The sequence below is a fragment of the Bufo bufo genome, chromosome 5, assembly GCF_905171765.1.
Source record: "Bufo bufo chromosome 5, aBufBuf1.1, whole genome shotgun sequence".
Taxonomy (NCBI): Eukaryota; Metazoa; Chordata; class Amphibia; order Anura; family Bufonidae; genus Bufo; species Bufo bufo.
In genome coordinates this window covers 552,945,643-552,966,056 of record NC_053393.1, presented here as the reverse complement: position 1 = coordinate 552,966,056, position 20,414 = coordinate 552,945,643, and the positions used below count along the sequence as shown (strand labels likewise).

Below are 20,414 nucleotides of genomic sequence, written 5' to 3'. Positions count from 1 at the left end.
TTCCCGTAGACATTCTATCGGACGTGCGTCTTTTGTATGGTCTTGATAGGGAATTTGAACAGCAGGAAGGTCTGGGACCTTTCACCAGTCTCAAGCTTAAAAGCAATAAAATGCCACCTAATTCTGGTGAGTTGTCGTGTGTGGATGTTTTCCTCAGCACGGTTTCGCAACAGATCGAAGACTTACGTCCCTCGCACTGTTCTAACATTGACCGGGCCAGGGCCAATGTCATTTCTAATCTTGAGAATGATCACTCTATAGTGATCAAACCCTCAGATAAAAGGGGAAACACAGTGGTCATGGACCACGCCCAATACAGTGCTATGTGCGAGACCTTGCTGAGGGACTCATCCACATATGAGGTTCTGGCACATAACCCTTTGGAAGAGCTCAGAGCAAAATTGAAGACTATTTTGGACGAGGCTAAGCTATCACAGATTATCACGGATGATGAATACAAATTCATGCTACCCACCCATCCCCGTTTGGCAACTTTTTATTGTCTTCCAAAGTTACACAAGGTGACGCACCCCCTTAAGGGGCGTCCCATTGTGTCGGGGGTGGGCAGCCTTTGCCAGAATGTGGGGATTTATGTGGATCGGGTTTTGGCGCCCTTCGTCACTGCACTCCCCTCCTATACCCGAGACACCACGCATCTGTTGAAACAGTTAGAAGGGATCCACATCGAGGATGAGAGTATGCTAGCTAGCATCGATGTGGAAGCTTTGTATTCCAGCATTCCCCACACCCTGAGTATTACGGCAGTTGAACACTTTTTGAACACTCGTGGATGTCAGTACCGCGCCCACAGCCTTTTTGTCCTCTCCCTATTGGAATTCACCCTGACCAGTAATGTGTTCTCTTTTAATGTGAGGATCTACCACCAGCTCAGGGGCACAGCGATGGAGAGTTCATGTGTCTCCGCGACAGGCTGGTTTCCAGTGAGTTTATACCCCCTTCCCCGTCTGGTTCCACATGGTTAAAATCTAATGTGAAAGGCTGCTATAGGTGCAGTGGTTGTATCGCCTGCACCTATCTGAAAACTGGGAAGAGCAGTGAAGTCACAGGCAAAGAGTATTCTATTCACCATTTCATTAACTGTCGAGCGCCCGGAGTGATATATCTTCGGACATGTGAATGTGGCAGAGGATATGTGGGCAAGACCATCCGCGAGTTTCGCAGAAGAATTGGCGAACATCTTAATGATATAGGCAAGGCCAAAGATACACCTTTGGCTAATCACATTCATAATTACCACAATGGGAAAGCCCGTATTTCGGTTATGGGCATAGATCGGGTCTTCCCCCCAAGGCGTGGGGGTGATTGGGACCGCGCTATCCTTCAGCGCGAGACCCGCTGGATTTATTATTTTAAAACTATGGCCCCATTGGGCTTAAATGAGCCACTGAATTTTAGTTGTTATATTTGAATCCTTCTACCTTCCCCCCCCCTCCTTCCCATCTTATTTCATTATCTTTAGGTCTTACTGGCGATTAACTAGTTAACTCCTTCTGAGGTCGGTGTCTTTTTAAGCTGGCCATTTTTAGCTCTGTATACTACGTATTTGTATTGTTACTAGAGGTTCCTTTTTATTATGGGCCCCATTCGCTACCTCGTTATCCGCATCAACAGTCAGACACATTGGTTGCTAAGTACATAGTCCCGCCTCCTGATTACACATGTAACCGTCCCTACTATGGTCTGTGTGTTTGGGGGCGTGGCGCATCTTTGGTGCCGCCCTCCAGGGCCGGCTTGGTCCGATCATGTGGCATGACACGAGATTTGTGACGTCATTCCTTGGCGTCTCAGGCTCTGGGGCGCGCCGCCGGTGCGCCGGCCTACTTCCGTGCGTTCCACCGGTCACGTGACTTCCTGTACTCGGCGTCACGTGACCGGAAGTAGGGCGGATCGGAAACACTGGCGCGCTACTTGGTACTTTTAAAAGACGCTGAAGGGTAGGCACTCCTTGCTGACAGCCAATTTGGATAGCACGTATCCTAGGGTCACACTTGGACTCTGGCAGGCATCACCCACTGGTGCGCCTGTAATCAAGCTAACTGGGTTGTTTTGGTTATTCTAGGTGGTTTGAGTCCGTCTGACCAACCCCCTGTTTTTCTGGAATATCCTTAACCATTAGCCTGTATTTATAATCTCCCCTCACAAATTTTTTGTTTTGTAATACAAGCCCCATCTATTGCTTGTTATTACATATGTACATCTCCCCTGATGAGTTTGCCGAATGGAACAGGAGTTACCTGAATAGGGTGTACTAGGGATTCCGCCCCACATAGGGATAGGTATCCGGACGGGGACGCTCCTTGCGGGGCAAGTACCTCATATAGACAGGTAGAGCGTTATAGACCCTGCCCCTCTAGTAGGGTGTTCTAGGGCCTGCTGCTCCCGATTCCTGTCTATGCTTGTCACCGCCAGTTCTGTAAGAAGGTCTGTTAGACGTTCTTCTCTACCTCTTGCATTAGGTTCTTTGTTTTGGTTTCACTTTGTCATCTCCTTTCCTTCTCCCAGCTGTCACCTATTTACACTAATTGTCTCCCTTTATATTCCCTCCCATACTGCCTCACTTTGTGGTTTATACTTCTTCCTGGATGAGTTGTTCACTGCTGGATGCTGCTACTGCTGATTCCTCAGATAAGTCCTTTTCCTTTATTTGTGTTTCCTTGCTGGCTTGATTCTAGGTGACCCTGACTCCGTCCGTAATAAGTGCAGGGAGCCGGTGGTCGTGTCCCCTCACTATTATATGGTTTTCAGGTGTCACACAGTATAAGGTACGTGGGCATGCAATCGTCTACCATAAAGACCTTTGCATTGGCATAGCAGTCAGGGAGAGCTCTAGGGGTTTTATAGGGCTCACCCATATGCTCCTTAGTTTGTGATCAAGCCAGTCAGATGTTTATTTATAAGTTCCAGCTTTCTGGAACACCATCTGTGACATTATAAACCGCCGACTGGCTTGATCACAAACTAAGGAGCATATGGGTGAGCCCTATAAAACCCCTAGACCTCTCCCTGACTGCTATGCCCATGCAAAGGTCTTTATGGTAGACAATTGCATGCCCACGTACCTTATACTGTGTGACACCTGAAAACCCTATAATAGTGAGGGGACACGACCACTGGCTCCCTGCACTTAATACGGAGGAGGAGGCAAAGAGGAGGGTACAGTGGGTTGGACATAAGGTTTTAATAGGGACCTGTGAAAAACATTATGGATCTTCCAAGTCTGAGGAAGATCAAGACGGAAGGCAACTGGATTAATGATCATTAACTTTAGTAAAAAAAATCTTAGAATATAACGAATATTCGCGAATTCGAATATGACCCCTGCTGCTCATCACTAGTGGTCTTAGGGATGCCTTGGCTTCAGCTACACAACCCGGTCATTAACTGGACCATGGGTGAGTTACGAAAATGGGGCCCCAATTGTAACTCCTGTTTGACCTTTGTCCAGGCAGGGGTTTCCTCCAATTCCATGGCGGTCCCTCCGTATATTAAAGAGTTCCAAGATGTTTTTTTCCACAACAGAGTCCGAGACTCTTCCTCCCCATTGACCCTATGACTGCGCTATAGATCTAGTGGTAGGGTCTAAATTCCCCAAGGGAAGTATTTACAACCTATCTGGTCCAGAGTGCAGCGCTATGAAAGAGTATATTAGGGAGAGCCTTAAAAAGGGACATATTCGACCCTCCACCTCCCCCATGGGTGCAGGTTTCTTTTTTGTTAAAAAGAAGGATGGTGGTCTCAGATCCTGTATTGACTATAGAAGGTTGAACAAGATTACCATTAGGAATCAATATTCTATCCCGTTAATTCCTGACTTGTTCAACCAGGTTTTGGGAGCATCCTGGTTTTCCAAACTCGATTTGAGAGGGGCTTATAACCTGATACGTATTAAAGAAGGGGATGAGTGGAAAACTGCCTTCACCACCCCAGAGGGGCACTTTGAGTATTTAGTCATGCCTTTCGGACTCAGCAATGCCCCGGCAGTTTTTCAGAATCTAATGAACGACATCCTCAGGGAGTTTATTGACAGATTTATGATCGTATATCTGGACGACATTTTGATTTTCTCTTCGGACTGGGAGTCTCATGTCTCTCATCTCAGACTTGTGCTTGGAATCCTCCGGGAAAATCAATTGACGGTCAAATTAGAGAAATGTGTGTTTGGAGTACAGGAGATTTTATATGTAGTGTATATCCTTACTAGAGTTGAGCGAACACCTGGATGTTCGGGTTCGAGAAGTTCGGCCGAACTTCCCGTAAATGTTCGGGTTCGGGATCCGAACCCGAATCGAACTTCGTCCCGAACCCGAACCCCATTGAAGTCAATGGGGACCCGAACTTTTGGGAACTAAAAAGGCTGTAAAACAGCCCAGGAAAGAGCTAGAGGGCTGCAAAAGGCACCAACATGTAGGTAAATCCCCTGCAAACAAATGTGGATAGGGAAATGAATTAAAATTAAAATTAAAAAAATAAAAATGAACCAATATCAATTGGACAGAGGTCCCATAGCAGAGAATCTGGCTTCACGTCAGCAGAGAATCAGTCTCTTCATGCCATAGCAAAGAATCTGGCTTCATGTCAGCAGAGAATCAGTCTCTTCATGCCATAGCAGAGAATCTGGCTTCATGTCAGCGCAGAATCAGTCTTCATGTCATAGCAGAGAATCAGGCTTCACGTCACCCACCACTGGAACAGGCCACTGTCACACATTTAGGCCCAGGCACCCAGGCAGAGGAGAGGTCCCGTAACAGAGAATCTGGCCTTATGTCAGCGCAGAATCTGTCTTCATGTCATAGCAGAGAATCAGGCTTCACGTCACCCACCACTGGAACAGGCCACTGTCACACATTTAGGCCCAGGCACCCAGGCAGAGGAGAGAGGTCCCGTAACAGAGAATCTGGCCTTATGTCAGCGCAGAATCTGTCTTCATGTCATAGCAGAGAATCAGGCTTCACGTCACCCACCACTGGAACAGGCCACTGTCACACATTTAGGCCCCGGCACCCAGACAGAGGAGAGCGGTCCCGTAACAGAGAATCTGGCGTTATGTCAGCGCAGAATCTGTCTTCATGTCATAGCAGAGAATCAGGCTTCACGTCACCCACCACTGGAACAGGCCACTGTCACACATTTAGGCCCTGGCACCCAGACAGAGGAGAGCGGTCCCGTAACAGAGAATCTGGCCTTATGTCAGCGCAGAATCTGTCTTCATGTCATAGCAGAGAATCAGGCTTCACATCACCCACCACTGGAACAGGCCACTGTCACACATTTAGGCCCAGGCACCCAGGCAGAGGAGAGAGGTCCCGTAACAGAGAATCTGGCCTTATGTCAGCGCAGAATCTGTATTCATGTCATAGCAGAGAATCAGGCTTCACGTCACCCACCACTGGAACAGGCCACTGTCACACATTTAGGCCCAGGCACCCAGGCAGAGGAGAGAGGTCCCGTAACAGAGAATCTGGCCTTATGTCAGCGCAGAATCTGTCTTCATGTCATAGCAGAAAATCAGGCTTCACGTCACCCACCACTGGAACAGGCCACTGTCACACATTTAGGCCCAGGCACCCAGGCAGAGGAGAGAGGTCCCGTAACAGAGAATCTGGCCTTATGTCAGCGCAGAATCTGTCTTCATGTCATAGCAGAGAATCAGGCTTCACGTCACCCACCACTGGAACAGGCCACTGTCACACATTTAGGCCCCGGCACCCAGACAGAGGAGAGCGGTCCCGTAACAGAGAATCTGGCTTCATGTCAGCACAGAATCAGTCTTCATGTCATAGCAGAGAATCAGGCTTCACGTCACCCACCACTGGAACAGGCCACTGTCACACATTTAGGCCCCGGCACCCAGACAGAGGAGAGCGATCCCGTAACAGAGAATCTGGCCTTATGTCAGTGCAGAATCTGTCTTCATGTCATAGCAGAGAATCAGGCTTCACGTCACCCACCACTGGAACAGGCCACTGTCACACATTTAGGCCCAGGCACCCAGGCAGAGGAGAGAGGTCCCGTAACAGAGAATCTGGCCTTATGTCAGCGCAGAATCTGTCTTCATGTCATAGCAGAGAATCAGGCTTCACGTCACCCACCACTGGAACAGGCCACTGTCACACATTTAGGCCCAGGCACCCAGGCAGAGGAGAGAGGTCCCGTAACAGAGAATCTGGCCTTATGTCAGCACAGAATCTGTCTTCATGTCATAGCAGAGAATCAGGCATCACGTCACCCACCACTGGAACAGGCCACTGTCACACATTTAGGCCCAGGCACCCAGGCTGAGGAGAGAGGTCCCGTAACAGAGAATCTGGCCTTATGTCAGCGCAGAATCAGTCTTCATGTCATAGCAGAGAATCAGGCATCACGTCATCCACCACTGGAACAGGCCACTGTCACATATTTAGGCCCAGGCACCAATTCAGTGGTGTAGTACAGTCGATATGAACCACATGAAGTTTCACCAAATATCCAGTCTGCAGGTTTGCAATAGGGTCATACCAATATACAGGAGCTGCAGCAATGATCACTTGTTAAATATAGTTCCATATATTCATAAGCTGTTAGCAGAGAGTCAGGACATGCTAAATAAACCTCTTCAAATGTGCTATTAGATAACTGAGGAAAGTTTTAACAGACAGAGTCTTTACAGTGGACTCTTCCAGAAAGCCCCCTGTGTATTCTGCTACTTGGTTTGGTCTCCTCAGTGCAGACATTTACTGTGAAGTAGGTAGGATCTCTGTCTAAGTTCTCTAAAGCTAAAGTTCATTTATCTATTGTAAAAAGTTATAATATATACCCATAATAGTTCTGTAGAATGTAAAGAGGTGACTGTATGTTTTTTTTAGCAGCCTTTAAACCCTGCAGCACATGCTAGGCTGAGTAGATGATGTACAGTTAAAGAGACATGTGTTCTTCCTAAAATGGCTGCAAGACATGCTGTATTCCAGGTCACCCTGCTGCAATATCTTTGTAAATGATTTTCTCTTGTTCATTTTTCTGTATGCTTTGTTATATCCTGTAACATGTATGTGGGAATGTAATATAATGAATGCCTGTTATGATATAGGTGGGCTGGTGACCTGGCTGTATACAACATAGTGGCAGTTTTTCCCTGTTGCATTACAGGCTCCAGCCAAGTGCACTACACCTCAATAAAGCTTTAAACCACAGAAGACCTGAGTGTCGTCCCTTAGAGTCCACTTAGAGTTTATGCATGGAGGAGCTGGTGACCGAGTGAGTGTGAAAGCTGGAGGTGTCGCAGATGGTGCAAGGAAAAGAGGGTTACATTTGGTGCCGTGACTCAGATGTCATCATTCTGCTCAAAGTGACCAGTGAAGATACCTAAAGTCACCAGTGTGCGAGTTCTGAGGTGATTGTGCCACGGCGGAGCTGCTAGGCGGCAGATTGACCTTATTAGCGGTTTATATCCTCTCAGGAATAGAAGATGAGTGGACGAGCCAGAGCCCGCGGAAGAGCACGTGCCAGGGGGCAGCCCAGCCAAGGACAGCCTGGACAGGAGCAAGAGGCTCAAGAACCTAGACGCATTGAAAGACCCCAGCAGCCACCAGCCGAGCCTTTGCTTGTGGGAAGAGGGCGCCAGAGAGGCCCGCCAGTAGTGGAGAGACCTCCGACTGATGTTCTGCAGCTTTCAGCTGGATTTCAGTACATATCCCTCGGAGAACGGGGTGGCCGCAGGCGGGACTTCCATGACCTTGGAGTGAACACCCGGCAGACCATTGAATAGAAATGTTAGACCTGGTTTTTTTTTGCACTGTGTGACAGGTTAAGGTTTAATCACAGAATCAGACTTCTATCTGCACGGTAGCGTGTGTCTTAGGTTTTTCTGAATGACACTATCAGTACCTTCAATGTAAGATATCCTTTTTGGGATAGATTTCAAGTAGGCCTCAAATACCAGAAATTAGTTATTTTGAGAATGGCAAATTTGGGAATAGTTTTTCAACCCAGAAAAAAATAGGGCTTTTACGGTCGCTACAAATAACTTGACCAGATTAAACAGTACAGATTTGCTTGAATAGAAATGGGAGACCTGTTTTTTTTTTGCACTGTGTGACAGGTTAAGGTTTAATCTCAGAATCAGACTTCTATCTGCACGGTAGCGTGTGTCTTAGGTTTTTCTGAATGACACTATCAGTACCTTCAATGTAAGATATCCTTTTTGGGATAGATTTCAAGTAGGCCTCAAATACCAGAAACTAGTTATTTTGAGAATGGCAAATTTGGGAATGGTTTTTCAACCCAGAACAAAAAGTGTGCTTTTACGGTCACTACAAATAACTTGACCAGCTAAAACAGTACAGATTTGGTTGAATAGAGATGTGAGGCCTGTTTTTTTTTGCGCTGTGTGACAGGTATAGGTTTAATCACAGAATGACACTTCTATCAGCACGCTAGCGTGTGTCTTAGGTTTTTCTGAATGACACTATCAATACCTTCAATGTAAGATTTTCTTTTTGGGATAGATTTCAAGTAGGCCTCAAATACCACAAACTAGTTATTTTCAGAATGGCAAATTTGGGAATGCTTTTTCAACCGAGAACAAAAAGTCTGCTTTTACGGTCACTACAAATAACTTGACCAGCTAAAACTGTGCAGATTTGGTTGAATAGAGATGTGAGACCTGTTTTTTTTTGCGCTGTGTGACAGGTATAGGTTTAATCACAGAATGACACTTCTATCAGCACGCTAGCATGTGTCTTAGGTTTTTCTGAATGACACTATCAATACCTTCAATGTAAGATTTTCTTTTTGGGATAGATTTCAAGTAGGCCTCAAATACCACAAACTAGTTATTTTGAGAATGGCAAATTTGGGAATGCTTTTTCAACCCAGAACAAAAAGTCTGCTTTTACGGTCACTACAAATAACTTGACCAGCTAAAACTGTGCAGATTTGGTTGAATAGAGATGTGAGACCTGTTTTTTTTTGCGCTGTGTGACAGGTATAGGTTTAATCACAGAATGACACTTCTATCAGCACGCTAGCGTGTGTCTTAGGTTTTTCTGAATGACACTATCAATACCTTCAATGTAAGATTTTCTTTTTGGGATAGATTTCAAGTAGGCCTCAAATACCACAAACTAGTTATTTTGAGAATGGCAAATTTGGGAATGCTTTTTCAACCCAGAACAAAAAGTCTGCTTTTACGGTCACTACAAATAACTTGACCACCTAAAACTGTGCAGATTTGGTTGAATAGAGATGTGAGACCTGTTTTTTTTTGCGCTGTGTGACAGGTATAGGTTTAATCACAGAATGACACTTCTATCAGCACGCTAGCGTGTGTCTTAGGTTTTTCTGAATGACACTATCAATACCTTCAATGTAAGATTTTCTTTTTGGGATAGATTTCAAGTAGGCCTCAAATACCACAAACTAGTTATTTTGAGAATGGCAAATTTGGGAATGCTTTTTCAACCCAGAACAAAAAGTCTGCTTTTACGGTCACTACAAATAACTTGACCAGCTAAAACTGTGCAGATTTGGTTGAATAGAGATGTGAGACCTGTTTTTTTTTTGCGCTGTGTGACAGGTATAGGTTTAATCACAGAATGACACTTCTATCAGCACGCTAGCGTGTGTCTTAGGTTTTTCTGAATGACACTATCAATACCTTCAATGTAAGATTTTCTTTTTGGGATAGATTTCAAGTAGGCCTCAAATACCACAAACTAGTTATTTTGAGAATGGCAAATTTGGGAATGCTTTTTCAACCCAGAACAAAAAGTCTGCTTTTACGGTCACTACAAATAACTTGACCAGCTAAAACTGTGCAGATTTGGTTGAATAGAGATGTGAGACCTGTTTTTTTTGCGCTGTGTGACAGTTATAGGTTTAATCACAGAATGACACTTCTATCAGCACGCTAGCGTGTGTCTTAGGTTTTTCTGAATGACACTATCAATACCTTCAATGTAAGATTTTCTTTTTGGGATAGATTTCAAGTAGGCCTCAAATACCACAAACTAGTTATTTTGAGAATGGCAAATTTGGGAATGCTTTTTCAACCCAGAACAAAAAGTCTGCTTTTACGGTCACTACAAATAACTTGACCAGCTAAAACTGTGCAGATTTGGTTGAATAGAGATGTGAGACCTGTTTTTTTTTGCGCTGTGTGACAGTTATAGGTTTAATCACAGAATGACACTTCTATCAGCACGCTAGCGTGTGTCTTAGGTTTTTCTGAATGACACTATCAATACCTTCAATGTAAGATTTTCTTTTTGGGATAGATTTCAAGTAGGCCTCAAATACCACAATCTAGTTATTTTCAGAATGGCAAATTTGGGAATGCTTTTTCAACCCAGAACAAAAAGTCTGCTTTTACGGTCACTACAAATAACTTGACCAGCTAAAACTGTGCAGATTTGGTTGAATAGAGATGTGAGACCTGTTTTTTTTTGCGCTGTGTGACAGTTATAGGTTTAATCACAGAATGACACTTCTATCAGCACGCTAGCGTGTGTCTTAGGTTTTTCTGAATCACACTATCAATACCTTCAATGTAAGATATTCTTTTTGGGATAGATTTCAAGTAGGCCTCAAATACCACAAACTAGTTATTTTGAGAATGGCAAATTTGGGAATGCTTTTTCAACCCAGAACAAAAAGTCTGCTTTTACGGTCACTACAAATAACTTGACCAGCTAAAACTGTGCAGATTTGGTTGAATAGAGATGTGAGACCTGTTTTTTTTTGCGCTGTGTGACAGTTATAGGTTTAATCACAGAATGACACTTCTATCAGCACGCTAGCGTGTGTCTTAGGTTTTTCTGAATGACACTATCAATACCTTCAATGTAAGATTTTCTTTTTGGGATAGATTTCAAGTAGGCCTCAAATACCACAAACTAGTTATTTTCAGAATGGCAAATTTGGGAATACTTTTTCAACCCAGAACAAAAAGTCTGCTTTTACGGTCACTACAAATAACTTGACCAGCTAAAACTGTGCAGATTTGGTTGAATAGAAATGTCAGGTCTATTTTTTAGGCTCTGGGTGACAGGCTCAACTTGCCCCTGATGTAATATATAGCACAAAATAACCACACTGTTGATGGTTAAATGCTCTTGGGTGACACAGGCTCAGCCTGCACCAGATGTAGTATACGGCCAAAAAATAACCAGACTGTTGATGGTTAAATGCACTTCTTTGACACAGGCTCAGCCTGCAGCTAATGTAGTATATGGCCAAAAAATAACCAGACTGTTGATGGTTAAATGCACTTCGGTGACACAAGCTCAGCCTGCAGCTGATGTAGGATATAGCACAAAATAACCACACTATCGATGGTTAAATACACTTGGTGATAGCTCGTGCTGGCGCACCACAAGTCACAAAATGGCCGCCGATCACCCCAGAAAAAAAGTGATCTAGAAACGCTCTGGGCAGCCTCAAAAAAGTGAGCAAGTCAATAATAGCACTTCAATGATCCACAGCTGCAGATCGATCACAGAATGAAGTCTTTTGGAGGAGTTAATCTGCCTAATCTCGCCCTAACGTCGCAGCTGCAACCTCTCCCTATACTGATCATAGCAGAGTGACGTGCGGCGCTACGTGACTCCAGCTTAAATAGAGGCTGGGTCACATGGTGCACTGGCCAATCACAGCCATGCCAATAGTAGGCATGGCTGTGATGGCCTCTTGGGACAAGTAGTATGACGCTTGTTGATTGGCTGCTTTGCAGCCTTTCAAAAAGCGCCAAGAAAGCGCCGAACACCGAACCCGAACCCGGACTTTTACAAAAATGTTCGGGTTTGGGTCCGTGTCACGGACACCCCAAAATTCGGTACGAACCCGAACTATACAGTTCGGGTTCGCTCATCCCTAATCCTTACTCCACACTCATTTAAAATGGATCCTAAGAAAGTTCAGGCGATTCAAGACTGGGTGAGGCCATCTTCCCTAAAAGCATTACAATGCTTTTTAGGATTTTCTAATTGCTATCGTAATTTTATCAAAAGTTTTTCTGTAATCGCCAAACCTTTGACCGACCTAACCAAGAAGGGGGTGGATCTTGTTAACTGGCCACCTGAGGCTCTCATGGCTTTTGAGACTCTTAAAATGTGTTTTCAGAATGCCTCAGTCTTGATTCAGGCGGATCCAGAGGAACCCTTTGTTGTAGAGGTTGATGCATCTGAGGATGGGGTGGGGGCTATTCTTTCTCAGGGATCTCCCAACCTCACTAATTTAATACCATGAGCGTTCTTCTCACGTAAATTCTCTCCCACGGAGTGGAATTATGACATCGGGAACCACAAACTACTGGCCATCAAATGGGCGTTTGAGGAATGGAGACATTTTTTGGAAGGGGCTAAACACTGTGTCACGGTTCTTACTGACCATAAGAATTTGGTATTCCTTGAAGCCGCTAAACGCCTTAATCCTAGGCAAGCCAGATGAGCCCTGTTTTTCACACGTTTTAATTTTTCTATTACTTTCAGGCCAGGAAGTAAGACTAGCAAGGTGGACGCCTTGTCCCGAATATTTTGTGCCTTCCAGCCTCCTGACACCCCTCCTGAACCCATCCTGCCGACTAATATCATTTTGGCATCAATATCTGCAGACCTCTCTTCTGAAATCGCTTCAGCACAACATCTTGTTCCTGCACGGACACCCTCAGATAAGTTATTCGTTCCTGGGCACTTCCGTCTCCGCCTGTTGGGTGAGTGCCATGACTCTGTTTTGTGCGGCCATCCCGGTATCGATGCCACTAAGGAACTCCTGTCTAGGTCTTTCTGGTGGCCCACTTTATCTAGAGATGTCCGTTCTTATGTGTCTGCTTGTGAGGAATGTGCTAGATCTAAAACTCAGAGAACGCGTCCTGGCGGTGAATTACGACCCCTACCCATTCCATGCAGGCCATGGTCACATATTTCCATGGACTTTATTACTGACTTGCTAACCTCTGAGGGGAAGTCAGTGGTTTGGGTAGTGGTCGACCGATTTAGTAAAATGGTGCACTTCGTCCCTCTGATTAAGCTCCCTAATGCCAAGACTTTAGCATCTTTGTTTATTGACCACATTGTACGTTTGCTTGGAGTTCCCGAAAATATTGTCTCAGACAGGGGTGTGCAGTTCATCTCTAAGTTTTGGAAGGCCTTCTGCCAAAGGTGCAAAATTTCTTTGTCCTTTTCGTCAGCCTTCCATCCTGAGACCAATGGGCAGACGGAACGGTTAAATCAGGCAGTTGAACAATTTCTGAGATGTTATGTGTCTGACAATCAGCATCAGTGGGTGAGATACCTTCCGTTGGCGGAGTTCGTCATCAACAATCGGGTGAACTCGTCCACGGTGGTGTCCCCATTTTTCTGTAACCTGGGCTTCCATCCTCATTTTGGTTCCAGTCCTTCAGTGTCCTCATCCAACCCAGAGGCAGATACTTTTTCTTCAGAACTGTGCACAGTCTGGGCCCAGGTTCTAACGAACCTGGAAAAGGCCCAGGAGTGTCAGAGGGAGCAAGCTGATAAGAGACGCTCCAAGGGAGTTAATTTTGAGGTCGGTGACAAGGTGTGGCTGTCCACCAAGAATCTTTCCCTGAAAGGGGTTTCCAGAAAGTTTGCGCCGCGTTTCATTGGACCCTATGAGATTATTGAGATTATTAATCCCGTCTCTTTTAGATTGAAATTACCTGACTCCCTTCGCATCCACAGTGTATTTCACAAGTTACTGTTAAAGAGATACATTTTTCCCATAATTCCTTCATAAGGACCTCTTTCTCCTGTGGAGGTAGAGGGCCAAGACAAATTTATTATCTCCAAGATTATTGATGTCAGGAAGGTTCAGAATTCTTTACAGTACTTGGTCCATTGGAAGGGTTTTGGACCTGAGGAAAGGTCCTGGGTACCAGTGGATAGGATGCGTGAACACCCGGAGAAGTCACTCCCGTGCTCCTTGGCCCCCCGTGGAAGGGGAGGTACTGTCACAGGGTGCCGGCGATGTGCCTCTCCTCTCCTGCACCGCTGGTGTTACACGGTGGCAGACACGTACGCCGTGTCCTGCTGGAGCGCCGAGCATGGGGCCGCTCGGTGTCTCGGTTGCTGGGGTAATGGAGGGCAGAGCGCGCGCAGCCGCACTCTTCCTCTCTGTGCAGCCGGCATCCCCCGTCCCCATAGTAACGCATAAGGGGCTGAGCGCCGAGCTGGGCACTCGGCGTCAGACAGGGTGGGAGGTCATGTGGCGCTGGCCACGTCACATGACCTCTCCTCTTCAGTATATAAACAGGCAACCTGCTAGCCACAGGTTGCCTGTGATTAATTGTCCAAGGCTATCTACTATAGAGTTACCTGCACTATCTGGATTTGACCAGTGCCTGTTTTTGACCCGCTCCTGCTTGCTCCTTGATCCTGACGTGACCTCTTGGCTTGACCTTCGGCTTGTGACCTGACCTGTTCTTTCTCATTCCTGTGGCACCGTATTACTCTCCTGGTATTTGACCCCGGCTTCTCCATTTGTACTTCGTCGCACTCTTGGTTTTGACTTGGTCCGTTCACTATCCGTTGTTCGTCTTGTCTGTCCTCCCAGCACGTATTTTAAGCTAGGGACTGCCGTCCAGTTGTCCCCTGTCATTAGGACTTGCGAGGCAAGTAGGCAGGGCCAGGGGTGAGGGTGGAGCGCAGTGGTCGCTATCCTTCCCCCTGCAGGTGTGTGTACGTGACCGTGACAATGAGGACAGAGAACATCTACATCAAAGGAGACGTCACTGGATGGAAGAGGTATGTGGACCTGTATTAGGCTGCCTTCACATCTGAGTTAGTGATTCTGGCAGGCTGTTCCAGCAGAGAACAGCCTGCTGGAATTCACTGGATCCAGCACTGCTTGATGCAGACAGAACGCATGCCGGCCCCATTGACTATAATGGGGTATGGCAGAGATCCGGCCACAATCTGGAAAAAATGCAGAGAATCAGCAGGACACGGCTGGGCTATTCCTTGCATTTTCTGCAGGATCAGGTGGCCGAAGCGTAGTGCCGCAGGTGTGAAAGTAGCCTTACCCTGTATGTTTTGTATTGCTATAAGTAATGTTAGGACGGAATAGGTTAGGTTGCGAATTTGGCTTGGGGAGGGGACCCAGGCACATTCTTTGCACAGGGGCCCTCTGCTGTCTGTGTCCGCCCCTGGGGGGAGAGATGTCTCTGTAGGAGAGGACTGAGGCATCTAGCAGCAGCTTTCTCCCCTCTCTCCAGGACATACGCCTGCTCAATCTCGGTCTATGTACATTTTAAGCAGAAAATTCCATTACTGAAAATCTCTAAACCAATGATTCTAAAATAAAAAATAAAAATTATCATTTTTCTAACACTTGTATCTATTGTTCAGGAGCCTTCATTCTTTTTACATTATATCAGTAGCTGTGAAAAATAAAATTCCTTGAATTAAACACCAAAAAGCTATTTTATTGTCCGGTGGCAAAAGTATTTATATTTTTATAAAGAGGCGACCGCTTCCGCTCCGTAATCTTAAACAAGTGATAATCTTTCATTAATTATTAACAGTCCTGAATCAGTGCCATCACTGCCCAATGCCACAGTATATTCTTATGGTGAAGAGCAGGAAGGGGTTAATAATGCTCCTCAACTACTAGTACTACTCATCCTCCTGTGCTATGACTATAACCAACACCTCTATGACTACAACTACCATCAGTACTACTACCCCCAGGCATGTCGCTATAGGATCTGTGGTAGGTACTGGTGGGACATGGTAGGTGGGGGCATGTTGTAGGTTTGCATTGAGGTCCAGGAGCTTCATGTTACTCCACTACTACTACTGTAATGGCTCCTCTATTACTACACCCCTTCTCCTTTATACTATTACTGCTCAGTTATTACTACTAACACTTCCAGTACTTATTACCTTTGATATTCATCTCAGTTTAGAAATACTGGGGATTTTTTATTTTTTTTATTTTCCATTAGTCTCAGTTTCCCAGAATTTTATTTGTGTTGTGGAAGCGATGAGAAAGTCATGTGAAATTCTTTCGCTCTGGTGTAACAGGCTATGGTGTAACAAAGCTGTTTTTTCCCGTATATTACACCAGACGTGTAATAATAAAATAAACAGTTGCCATTTAAAGGGGAAATGTCCAATTTATTGTATCTCTGTAGAAAACGCAATAATTTGATTTGAAATGTTTATGACCATCTGTCGGTCATCTGCTCCCCGTGGTTCTTGTGCCATCAGTTGTGTGGTTTTTATTAACCTGCTCCCTCCTGGCATTGTGCTTCATGTGCTGAGGACACCATGTGCAGGACAGCTTCTCTGCACAGGGCGCCTAGTCCTTGGATGCCCTAGCAGCTATGTTATCTGCTTCCTTTTTTTACTTCTCTATTACCCCATTACTGGAGTATTACTCTGGAGTCTACATAAAAAGATATGTTGAGAAAAAAATGATTCCGCAAGGTCTAAAACAACCCACAACCATGTATTCGGACACTTTTGTTATGCAATGGCAAGCTATTTTATCCAATTGCTTGTTCTCTCCAGCTGATGGAACTCATTGTCTCACATGAAGAGGAAACTCTAACTAGTCTGAGAGAAGAGATGAAAGTGACACAAGAATCCATTGCTCCATATATCAACCTGGATGTGTTCAAAGATATGGACATTAAATAAATAAATGGAAGACATCCTGTTGAAATCAAGCAGGATAAATTCAATCGTGATCAGCAAGATTATAAGAGCAATGCCGTGTACACCTGGTCTCATACTAGAGCACACACACCACGATCTATTATGAAAAGGATGTCTCGTGGAAAAAAGGCACGTACCCCAAGAGTGGTGTTCAGCTCGACAGAGCCCGATTCATCCGATTCGGCGGCCGAGACTCTGCGAACGTGTCCGGAGATTGACATGTCAGGTGCAGACAGCGATATGTCAGATGGTCACGCGAGAGCTCCAAGGAGATCTTCAAAAAACGCAGAGCAGGGCGGAAACACGCCAAGCAACGCTCACTATCCCTCACGCAAAAAAAAAGTAGTGAGTAATTTTCAAGTTATAAATATCTCCTCAACTTTACTCTCTCAAGATCAAATTAATGTCCTGCCCAAGGGGTTGTCTTTTGCTCCTATGTGTCATTTTGACATATATAGAACCATCCTTGATGTAAATAAACAGGCTCGAAATCTTACCTTAAAGAGACATTTTGCTAACTCGGAAGAGACAATTAGGGTCCCTCAAGAATCACGCATGGACCCACACAACAATGTATCTTTTTCCTTTCAATGAGTTATCCAATCTGTCTCATATGCGACAATCCTGTCCCATGAATGCTGCCAGCCCTGCCAGTGACTTTGCTCATGATTTTCAGACTTCCAATCGTGACTTCTACCCTCTTCAATCCAGATCTACTGCCCTGGACCGCTTCCAGGAATTAATAGAGAAGGATTTGTTTGCCCTACATAATATTGTTTACTCATCTGATAAACATAAAAAATGTGATAATTTTACACAGAGTGAACGTAGGGCTTTAAAAGAATTGGAAGATATGCAAAATGTCAATATCAAACAAGCTGATAAAGGGGGGTCTGTGGTCGGTTTATTTATAAACAACAAAATCTCTCCATGTTGGAGGATGAAAATACTTATCAAAACTTACATCGCGACACCACCCCCCTCTATCAGCAAGACCTCCTGCCTTTGCTGTCTCTTGGCCGGGAGAAAGGCTTTTTAAGGCAGAAACTATTTGATTATATCACAGTACAACATCCCATTATCCCTATTTTTAATTCGCTCCCAAAAATACACAAGGGAGGTTTCCCCCGGCCATGAGACCGTTAGTTGCAGGTACTGGTTCTTTTTCAGAGAGGCTGTCAGCATGGGTTGATAGCATTTTGCAACCATTAATACAATGTATCCCAGGTTTTCTCATGGATACCCGTGCATTTCCTACCATCACCTGCCTATGCAGAGAGTCGGCCGTCTCAGGTTAGTGTCTATTGCACTACTACACCCAGGAACACATTTCTACACACAACTTGAGTACGCTGCACACTGCTGCAGGCTTCTTTTTATTTTGAATGGCAAGAATGCTATTCCTGGATTACGGCGAACGTTACTTCACTGTATACGGTCATTCCCCATGACTTAGCACTTGTGTCTCTAACCTGGTTTTTGAATATATACACCGATTTTTCCTTGGAATTTCAGGAATATGTCTGTCAAGTGGTCTTTTTTCTACTCAAGCATAATTATTTTATATTTGACCACTGTTTCTTTTTACAGCAGACCGGCGAAATTTTTGCCATCCATGGCTAACATCTATATGGCGTGGTGGGAGCATCATTACTTATTTTCAGCTGAATGTCCATGGGGGTCTTCCCTGAGGTGGTACGGTCGCTACATCGACGACCTGCTGTTTGTATGGTCGGGCGATGTGGCGGCCGTCCAGCTCTTTGGTGACTTCCTAAATGACAATAAATGCCATCCTAAATTTACTATCCATAGTGATCCTTCCACCATCCCATTTTTAGATCTCACTCTGGCCGGAGATGTTGCCACCAATACTGTATCCTCCTCTACTTATCGCAAGGACACTGCTGGAAATGCAACGCTATTAGCGACTTCATGCCACCCTTCACATGTAGTGCGCAATGTTCCTAAGGGCGAATTAATCAGAGCCAGACGCAACTGCTCGGGTGATCAGGCCTTTATTAAGGAAACAGCAGTGGTGGCATCCAGACTGTCCATGCGAAAGTACCCACCGTGGACCATCAACTGGGCGGAAAAACTTGTGGCTTCCAAATCCAGAGCCGACCTTGTTTTTTCTGACAAGTCTCCATCTGCTGCTGGTAGAGGAAGACACTCTGATAGGCAAAGGAAAGAGTCGGTGTCCTTTATTATCAGCTATAGTCCTGAGTACCCTGACATATGCAGGATTGTCAGGAAACACTTGCCGGTTCTGGACCAATATCGCTCAGTCAGGTGTGAAATGCATTGCTCGATGGGCACCCACTTTGGCGGCAAAAATCTGCCCTAGTCTATACATAGAGAAAAATCGCAATCAATCAACCTGGCTGAGATATAGGAGGACTTACAAATGTGGACATCATATTTGCACATGTTCTTTTATTTTTTCCTTTTCTATGCAATGCTCATTTGAGCTAAAACAATATGTCAACTGCAATACCAGTCACGTAGTCTATTGCATCACTTGCTCTATTTGCCACTTACTGCTAACAGCCTTAAAATTAGGATCCGTAGACACCTTTCAGACATATCCCTTACCAAGGTCAGGAATGTATCAGCAGTTAGTCTTCATTATGCTGCAATTTACCAGGGTAACACCACGGGTTTCCAGGTACAAGCCCTGGAAAGGCTTAACCACCCCATCAGGGGTGGTGACTGCAGGCGTAAGTTACTGACCAGAGAGGTCTTCTGGATCTTCTCCAATGGTACTTCTGTACCCATGGGTTTAAATCGAAAGCAAGACCTTATTTTACATTATTGATTCCTTGTTCTAATGTTTATTACTACATTGATATATGTATTTCATTGTCTTTTATAAATTGTTAGTGAATGTAAGGTGGGAGCATGCTATGCTAATTGCATCCACCTGGTAATCAGTGGCTCTGCCTACCTAAACCAGAGTGGCAGTGCTGACCTTTGTCAGGAGGAAGGATCTATTGATCCGAAACGCGTAGACGGGAACACACCGTTGTTTTTACTGCAACACCATTAATAAAGGCTGTCACTGAATAGAAGCTGGAGTTCGGTATTCCACTTTTTCGCATGCAGATCTACTATGGTTTGGGAAGGCGCCAGAGTCCAGAGAAACACTGAGTGGACCACCAAAGACTGGAGAACCAAGCAACAACAGGCAAGAAAAGACTGTAAGGAGAGGTATCATAGTGGAGCACCATCACAGCTGGAAGGAGAGATGGTTGGGCCTGGATATTCTAAAGTCTGGCCTTCTACAAAAAGGAAGCCCAAGCAGCTACTATGGCGTTCAAGAGAATGGGAAACATCTCAGAACATCCCGGCCTTCTACTTCTATGGACAAGACTCATTACAAGTAAAGCAAAGTGACAGCAAGAACTGGACTGGCTCTACACTAAGGATAGAATAGGGGGAGGGGAGGACAATTATTGTAATTTCCTCAACTTCCATAATGGTGGTGTAAGCCGTGTACCGGGGTGGCCTCCCCAGGATACAGCGAAGTCACGAACCAGGAAAGCAGTGGGGTGAGCAGAATGACCAACCAGAAGATCTGACTCCCTATGCTAGGACCAGGGTTGTGTAAACAGACCAGCTCTGCTTAAGAACAAATAAAAAATAATGTTAGAGGAATTGTTATTCATGCACTTGCCTTATGCCGTGTGTTCTGGACAGGAAGCTCTGTAGTGAAATTAAGAAAAATCGTCAATAAAGTCACATAAA

The 20,414-nt window shown here is 45.1% G+C and overlaps 1 protein-coding gene across 1 annotated transcript in view; it reads left to right on the top strand.

Moving 5' to 3' along the window:
• Positions 1–20,414, top strand: part of LOC121000825 (cathelicidin-related peptide Oh-Cath-like) — a 107,907-nt gene that overhangs the window by 43,530 nt on the left and 43,963 nt on the right. The gene's annotated exons all lie outside the window — the stretch shown is intronic.